Genomic DNA, 9,661 nt, shown 5'->3' on the forward strand with positions numbered 1-9,661 from the left:
GATAATCCGCAGGGAAACAGGATATTTAGCAGGTATGGCAGCGGAGCTCCTCTACTATGCATCTAGTCCGGTCGCCATCTTGGACTTGTGGTAATTGTCTGCTTATATCTTCCAGTATGTCGGAGAAATTCTCGGTAAAAAAATGGAGTCTGTGGGCAGGCACATTCTTTTATACTTCACAAACCCTCCAGCAGCACTGAATGTCTATTCGGAAAGAACACTGCATGCAGGACAGGTCAGTAGCTCATTTGCATATTGAGAAAGTTTTGGCCAGTGGTCCATCCTCAAGACCCAGTAACTCAGTGGATGCTCAGTTGGAAAGGTCTCCAAGTCTGCCCTTGCCCCAAGACAATCCTGCACCATATGATGCTGACGCTGCAGATGGTTGCTTAAACCTAACAGGCCCTGGCAGCTGAGGATGAATGAATTGTTTAAAGACATCGGTCAGCCGGCCGCCTTCTTTACCGCTCCTCCTCTCATGAACCAAGCCTGATGCCGCGTACACACCATCATTTTATGTGATGAAAAAAAACTACATTTTTTGTGAAGTAAAAAAACTACGTTTTTGAAACTTCATTTTCAAAAACGACGTTGCCTACACACCATCGTTTTTTCAAAATGCTCTAGCAAAGCAAGGTTACGTTCAGCACTCTTTTCCATTGAAGCTCGCTTCATAACTTGCTTCTGAGCATGCACAGGTTTAAAAACGTTGTTTTAAACGTCGTTTTAGCCTACACACGGTCATTTTTTATGACACAAAAAACAAAGTTTTTTTTCACAAGACATAAAACAACGTTTTCCCCACACACGGTCATTTTAATTGACGTTTTTAAAAACGTCGTTTTTTTTCATCACATAAAGTGATGGTGTGTACGCGGCATCAGAAACACGTTGTCCAGGAAATGGTAACCTCCCAGTGTCTGGAAAGGTGTTACACAAATTTTTCTGCAAGGCATCCTAAAGATATTTGGTGTGAAGGGGAATGAATTGGGACTAATCTCAGGTGTGAAAGGGAAGGAATTGAGACTTATCTCAGGAGTTAGGCTGGGTTCACACTACTACACTACTTTCATCCTACTTTGCTCTGTGTTCAATGTTTCCCTATGAGAGCGTCTTGTAGCGTCCTACACAAGTCGGTCCGACTTTGAAAATGCTCCCTGTACTACTTTTGGTCCTACATTGATCCTACTTCAGGCCCATTGAATATCATTGAAGTCGGACCAAAGTAGTATCCTGTTCATGAAAGTAGGATGGATGTAGGACCAATGTAGGATAAATGTAGGACCAATGTAGCAGAGCAAAGTAGGATGAAAGTAGTGTAGTAGTGTGAACCCAGCCTACGGCTGGGTTCACACTTGTCCGACAAACGGTCCTACATTGGGAGCTTCATGTAGCATGACGTGTGAAAATCAATGTTTCCCTATGAGAGCCGTCTTAACTGGTCCTACACAAGTCGGTCCGACTTTGAAAATGCTCCCTGTACTACTTTTGGTCCTACATTGATCCTACTTCAACCCATTGAATATCATTGAAGTCGGACCAAAGTAGTATCCTGTTCATGAAAGTAGGATGGATGTAGGACCAATGTAGGATCAATGTAGGACCAATGTAGCAGAGCAAAGTAGGATGAAAGTAGTGTAGTAGTGTGAACCCAGCCTGAATTTGCAGGAATTGGGACTTATCTCAGGTGTGAAGGGGTAGCAATTGGGACTGATCTCAGGTGTGAAGGGGAAGGAATTGGGACTGATCTCAGGTGTGAAAGTACAGAAATTGAGACTGATCTCAGGTGTGAAGGTACAGGAATTGAGACTGATCTCAGGTGTGAAGGGACAGCAATTGGAACTAATCTCAGGTGTGAAGGGGCAGCAATTGGGACTGATCTCAGGTGTGAAGGGCAAGGAATTGGGACTGATCTCAGGTGTGAAGGGCAAGGAATTGGGACTGATCTCAGGTGTGAAGGGGAAGGAATTGGGGCTGATCTCATGTGTGAAGGTACAGGAATTGAGACTGATCTCAGGTGTGAAGGGGCAGCAATTGGGACTAATCTCAGGTGTGAAGGGGAAGGAATTGGGACTGATCTCAGGTGTGAAGGGCAAGGAATTGGGACTGATCTCAGGTGTGAAGGGGAAGGAATTGGGGCTGATCTCATGTGTGAAGGTACAGGAATTGAGACTGATCTCAGGTGTGAAGGGGCAGCAATTGGGACTAATCTCAGGGGTGAAGGGGCAGGGATTTGTCATGGAAATTCGGCTGTACGCTGAGCGCACACCATAATACATTACGTCTATTGATATAATCCCTATCACTCTATTTCCCGTATAACCCCAAGTACATCACCACAGCTTATGTTCTCAGATCCATCGTACGACTGCCCGAGCGAGCAGTTTACTTGGCTTTTTATTCAGAGACCGCAAAAGAAATCACAAACAGGAAGTGATGATTCCAACAGCCAATGACATCACAGGAAATGACCTTCACACAGGAAATTACCTAACAGGAAATCCTTCCAACAGGATGAGTTAATACAAACAACTAATGAATAATGGCTAAAGGAGTCTTATGGGTGTGTCTGAGCAGAGACAGGGTGTATGCCTTGTTGGAAGCCATGTGTCAGGAGAGTTTAGTAGACCAGTACTGTGTGCCTACACAGAGGAGACCAAGACTGTATGCAGTGAAATAAAGGTGTTTATTTACAAACAAGTGAACAAAACATGTGGGACAACCAGTGCACAATAAACAGCAAACAGTATGTACAATCAAAGGGAGATACCGTATCCATAAACAAAGCCAGGCCGAGGTCATACACAGGGGAAGTCAGCGGATCAGGGAGCGGATGGATGGACGGGCTGCGAGGTAGGAATCCAAGGGAAGCAGGAATCAGGAAGGAAAGTCCAGGCAGGGATAAGGATCAGGATACAGGGAGGAAAGTCCAGGGAGGGATCAGGATCAAGGATCAGAATCAGGGTCCAAAAATCAGGGTCAGGATACAGGCTCAGGATCAAGGTAAATAGACAGATACCAGGGCCAGGACTGATTGCACACGCCGGGTATATATATGCTTGCTAATTGCGTTCAGGTCACACCTGAACGCAGGAAGGGCTTTATGCTCCACACTGCCAAGAATCCCCCGCTGGTGGACGCCAGTACTGCAGCCCAAGGATAACATAGCACCACCAGGGAAGAACTCCCCCGACAGTCCAAGTACTGCACGCCAAATACCAGGCAGTAACACCAGCAGGGGGAACCTTCCCTGACAGTACCCCCCCCCCCCCAAAGGAGCGGCCTCCGGACGCTCCAATTAGATGTTGCTGGGGGAAGTCCGTGGTGTCAAGCTGGGCAGCAGATAAAGTCACAACAAGTTGGGCCGGAGGGAAGTCCATGACCTTTAACAGGGCAGAGTGCAGCTCAAGCTGGGAAGTGGGTACAGAAATCTTAGGCTGGGCAAAAAGTACATCAAGCTGGGCCGCAGATAGGGGCAAATCAATCTGGGCAGCAGACTCCGGGTCGTCGAGCTGGGCAGCAAGCTCCGGGTCGTCGAGCTGGGCAGCAAGCTCTGGGTCGTCGAGCTGGGCAGCAAGCTCTGGGTCGTCGAGCTGGGCAGCAAGCTCCGGGTCGTCGAGCTGGGCAGCAAGCTCCGGGTCATCGAGCTGGGCAGCAGGCTCCGGGTCGTCGAGCTGGGCAGCAAGCTCCGGGTCGTCAAGCTGGGCAGCGGGCTCCGGGTCGTCGGACTGGGCAGCTGACAGGAACACCTCCGGCTGGGCAGCAGATAGAGGCTCAAGAAGTTGGGCGGTTGGCACTGCAACGTCAGGCGGGGTAACTGGCACGTCAGGCTGGGCAATTGGCACGACAGGCCGACCAGCTGGAACAGGCTGGGTAACTGGCACGGAAACAACAGGCTGGGCAACTGGCACTGGAACAGGCTGGGCAGCTGGCACTGGAACAAGCTGGGCAGCTGGCACTGGAACAAGCTGGGCAGCTGGCACTGGAACAAGCTGGGCAGCTGGCACTGGAACAAGCTGGGCAGTTGGCACTGGAACAAGCTGGGCAGTTGGCACTGGAACAACAACCTGGGCAGTTGGCACTGGAACAACAACCTGGGCAGTTGGCACTGGAACAACAACCTGGGCAGTTGGCACTGGAACAACAACCTGGGCAGTTGGCACTGGAACAACAACCTGGGCAGTTGGCACTGGAACAACAACCTGGGCAGTTGGCACTGGAACAGCAGGCTGACAAACTGGCACAAGAACTTCAGGCTGGCAAACTGGCACAAGAACTTCAGGCTGGCAAACGGGAACTTCAGGCGGAGGCACTGGCCGGGTAGCAGGTAGAGGTTTGGCAGAATCAGGCTGGTTATCAGGTTCAGCTGGCTTGCAAGCAGACTGGAGCAGGTTGGTTGGTGTGGAGACAGGTTGGGTTACTGGCAGGATCATCTTGGTTGGGAAAAACTTTCGTTTTTTCTTGGGCTTAGCCACAGAAGCTCTGTAGGTAAGGGGTGCAGCGGACTGGAAAGGAGGATTGGGATATGGCAGAGAAGAGGGAACAGTAGCTGGAGGAAGTTTTTGTGGGTTTGTAGGCGGCTGAGAAGAGACAGGTGGGTTGTATGCAGGATAGGTACAGGGAGCAGAGACTGGGTATTGGTATCTGGTGGGAAGCAGTGTATACTGAGCTGCGACTGGGGTTGCCATGGGTGATGGGAGAAAAGACTCTTGAACAGGTAGGTGTCTGATGGTAGAAGTGGCTTGCTGTGGGTTTGTAGGCAGCTGAGAAGAGACAGGTGGGTTGAATGCAGGATAGGTACAGGGAGCAGAGACTGGGTATTGGTATCTGGTGGGAAGCAGTGTATACTGAGCTGCGACTGGGGTTGCTATTGGTGATGGGTGGATAGATTCTTGGAAAGGCAGGTGATTAATGGCAGGGCTGGAATGTAGTGGTTTGGCTGAATATCATCATAAGACATATAACCCTGATCCACCATGGAATGGGCTGATCGGATGGCTTCCATCAGCTGGTCACTTGTCCATCCCTCAAAAACCTGGCGACAATACTCCTCATCCTCCTCTGCCAGCAGAGAAAGGTAAGTGATTTAATTGAAATCCATCCTCAAAAAACGCACCGCAACAGGGTGGTTCCTCAATGCAGGCACGTCTGGTCAGGGAGGCCCTGGTATACTGTCAGGAGAGTTTAGTAGACCAGTACTGTGTGCCTACACAGAGGAGACCAAGACTGTATGCAGTGAAATAAAGGTGTTTATTTACAAACAAGTGAACAAAACATGTGGGACAACCAGTGCACAATAAACAGCAAACAGTATGTACAATCAAAGGGAGATACCGTATCCATAAACAAAGCCAGGCCAAGGTCATACACAGGGGAAGTCAGCGGATCAGGGAGCGGATGGATGGACGGGCTGCGAGGTAGGAATCCAAGGGAAGCAGGAATCAGGAAGGAAAGTCCAGGCAGGGATAAGGATCAGGATACAGGGAGGAAAGTCCAGGCAGGGATCAGGATCAAGGATCAGAATCAGGGTCCAAAAATCAGGGTCAGGATACAGGCTCAGGATCAAGGTAAATAGACAGATACCAGGGCCAGGACTGATTGCACACGCCGGGTATATATATGCTTGCTAATTACGTTCAGGTTACACCTGAACGCAGGAAGGGCTGTATGCTCCATACTGCCAAGAATCCCCCGCTGGTGGACGCCAGTACTGCAGCCCAAGGATAACATAGCACCACCAGGGAAGAACTCCCCCGACAGTCCAAGACTGTCGGGAGACACCTGGTGGTGGGCCACAGTACTGCACGCCAAATACCAGGCAGTAACACCAGCAGGGGGAACCTTCCCTGACACTATGTTGTTCAACTAAACAAAGGAAGCCGCATTGCTAAACAAACACGAACTCCATCTCTGACCATAACAACTCAAAGACTCCCGTATTTACTGCTGGTTATGAATCCTTATTCTGCCTTGTTCCAGCGAACAACGCATACCCGGATTATACAGGTAGCGCAGAGGTGTAGTTAGTAGCACTCTCCTAGCAGTAAAAAGGGTTGCTGGTTTGATTCCCGACCACGGCACTACCTGCCTGGAGTTTGCATGTTCTCCCTGTGCCTGCGTGGGTTTCCTCTGGGTACTCCGGTTTCCTCCCACACGCCAAAGACATGCTGGTAGATTAATTGGCTTCTGCCTATATTGGCCCTAGTATATGAATGTGAGTTAGGGACCTTAGATTGTAAGCTCCTTGAGGGTAAGGACTGATGTGAATGTTCATTGTATATGTAAAGCGCTGCGTAAATTGACGGCGCTATATAAGTGCCTAAATTATAAAATAATATAATAATAATATTAAATAATATTTATTATATATTATATAATAATATATAATAAAAATACTACCGTTCCTGGGGATGGTTATCTGCAGGTGCACGCTACGAGTTCCAACATGTGCTGATCAGACACACAGCAGAGACAAGAGCGTACATCTGCCTATAACTGATAATGTCCTTGCAGAGTGAACATATCGCCTCGATCGTCTGTGCAATGGGCCCTTTCGCTGGTGGACATACCCCCACTTTGCAAACACTTCTCCCCAATCACAGGAAGTTTTTCACTACCAGATGGGACTCAACCAGTGTCAGTCTGCCCCAGTTAGCTCTTTAGAGCAGGCTGCAGGAGTACTAACACTGGACGACACTATGAGAACACATAATAAATACATTTCCACAACATATTAGGACTTATCTCAGGTGTGAAGGGGCATGAATTGGGACTGGGAATTGGGACAGATCTCAGGTGTGAATGCGCAGGAATTGGGACTTGTGTGAAGGGGCAAAATATTTTACTGATCTGACAGAACTTTATTAGGATGACCAATATCACCTCACATGTTTTTATCAAACCTCCCCCGTAGGAGCTGCTAGTTTAGATTTGGGCCTTGCACGTTACCTCAATATTCGTTGTCTAGGGGAAGAAAGTCTGTAAAGAACTCTAATGTTCACACGAGACGTAAAACCTTAAGCTGTTAGGTTTTATTTTTCTCCTAAATTGAAGGAAAGTAGAAGGTTGAAGGGGGAAAGGGGAAGGTTCAGGTGCACAGTACAGATCACTGAAGAAAAACTTCTAAATCCCAATAGTCATTCACCACTTCCTCTCAAGTGGCTATTGCTCACCCGGATAGGCCTAGCAGCCGGAATGATGCACGAACAATGATCAACAACAGTCTCTGCCACAGACTGGTTATGAGCAAACGAACTGTCCGGAATCCTCTGCCACAGGATTTTAACACCCGAACTTCCAGCCATACAGTTAAAGAGCCTTTAAGCCGACCTGGTGAAACTGTAGGGTAACTTGAGCTGTAGATCCCCATTAATAGGGTCACCAGGCCAATCCCGAGACATTAGCCTTCCACTTGGTCTCCTCCTGGGCAGGTGCTCCCCTGGTTTCCTCCATTAAGTTTCTTCCTCTAGTACAGTGGTGGGGAACCTTTTTTCTGCCAAGGGCCATTTGGATTTTTGTAACATCATTCGGGGGCCGTACAAAATTATCAACTTAAAAATTAGCCTGTTATAGCAGGGATTAAACGTGTCCCCCCCTGCATCATTGGACCCCTTTACATTACACAGCACCCTGCATCACTGGACCCCTTTACATTACACAGCACCTTGCACCTCTGGACCCCTTTACATTACACAGCACCCTGCATCATTGGACCCCTTTACATTACACAGCACCCTGCATCACTGGACCCCTTTACATTACACAGCACCTTGCACCTCTGGACCCCTTTACATTACACAGCACCCTGCATCACTGGACCCATTTACATTACACAGCACCCTGCATCACTGGACCCATTTACATTACATAGCACCCTGCATCACTGGACCCATTTACATTACACAGCACCCTGCATCACTGGACCCATTTACATTACACAGCACCCTGCATCACTGGACCCCTTTACATTACACAGCACCTTGCATCATTGGACCCCTTTACATTACACAGCACCCTGCATCACTGGACCCCTTTACATTACACAGCACCTTGCATCATTGGACCCCTTTACATTACACAGCACCCTGCATCACTGGACCCCTTTACATTACACAGCACCTTGCACCTCTGGACCCCTTTACATTACACAGCACCCTGCATCACTGGACCCCTTTACATTACACAGCACCCTGCATCACTGGACCCCTTTACATTACACAGCACCTTGCACCTCTGGACCCCTTTACATTACACAGCACCCTGCATCACTGGACCCCTTTACATTACACAGCACCTTGCACCTCTGGACCCCTTTACATTACACAGCACCCTGCATCATTGGACCCATTTACATTACACAGCACCCTGCATCACTGGACCCATTTACATTACACAGCACCTTGCACCTCTGGACCCCTTTACATTACACAGCACCCTGCATCACTGGACCCATTTACATTACACAGCACCCTGCATCACTGGACCCCTTTACATTACACAGCACCTTGCACCTCTGGACCCCTTTACATTACACAGCACCCTGCATCATTGGACCCCTTTACATTACACAGCACCCTGCATCACTGGACCCCTTTACATTACACAGCACCTTGCACCTCTGGACCCCTTTACATTACACAGCACCCTGCATCACTGGACCCCTTTACATTATACAGCACCCTGCATCACTGGACCCCTTTACATTACACAGCACCTTGCACCTCTGGACCCCTTTACATTACACAGCACCCTGCATCATTGGACCCCTTTACATTACACAGCACCCTGCATCACTGGACCCCTTTACATTACACAGCACCTTGCACCTCTGGACCCCTTAACATTACACAGCACCCTGCATCACTGGACCCCTTTACATTACACAGCACCCTGCATCACTGGACCCCTTTACATTACACAGCACCTTGCACCTCTGGACCCCTTTACATTACATAGCACCCTGCATCATTGGACCCCTTTACACAGCATCTTGCATCACTGGACCCCTTTACATTACACAGCACCTTGCACCTCTGGACCCCTTTACATTACACAGCACCCTGCATCACTGGACCCCTTTACATTACGCAGCACCCTGCATCACTGGACCCCTTTACATTACACAGCACCCTGCATCACTGGACCCCTTTATATTACACAGCACCCTGCATCACTGGACCCTTTACATTACACAGCACCCTGCATCACTGGACCCCTTTACATTACACAGCACCCTGCATCACTGGACCCCTTTACATTACACAGCACCCTGCATCACTGGCCCCCTTTACATTACACAGCACCCTGCACTGTGCAGGACATTAATACATGAGTTACCATGACCATTGACCAGTGCAGGACATTTACCTAGGGTTGCCACCTGTACGGGATTGACCCGGACAGTACGGGGTTTGAATCATGTGTCCAGGTCTCCTTCCGCCTTCTACCCGGACACATGATTCAAACTGTACTGTGGCTTAGCTGGTGGAAGAACACTAGTAGTTAAAGTTGGTAGGGGACTGTTCTTATCCTTATACAGCAGTTCGGACAATTTAATCTGAGCCCCAATGTCCTCTTCTATACAGATACACTGAGTAATGTAATTTCCGGGATCAGCAGCACAAGGATTACTCTGCAGGGACTATTTGATGGTTTTCGGGCT

The sequence above is a fragment of the Rana temporaria genome, chromosome 12 (assembly GCF_905171775.1).
Source record: "Rana temporaria chromosome 12, aRanTem1.1, whole genome shotgun sequence".
Classification (NCBI taxonomy): domain Eukaryota; kingdom Metazoa; phylum Chordata; class Amphibia; order Anura; family Ranidae; genus Rana; species Rana temporaria.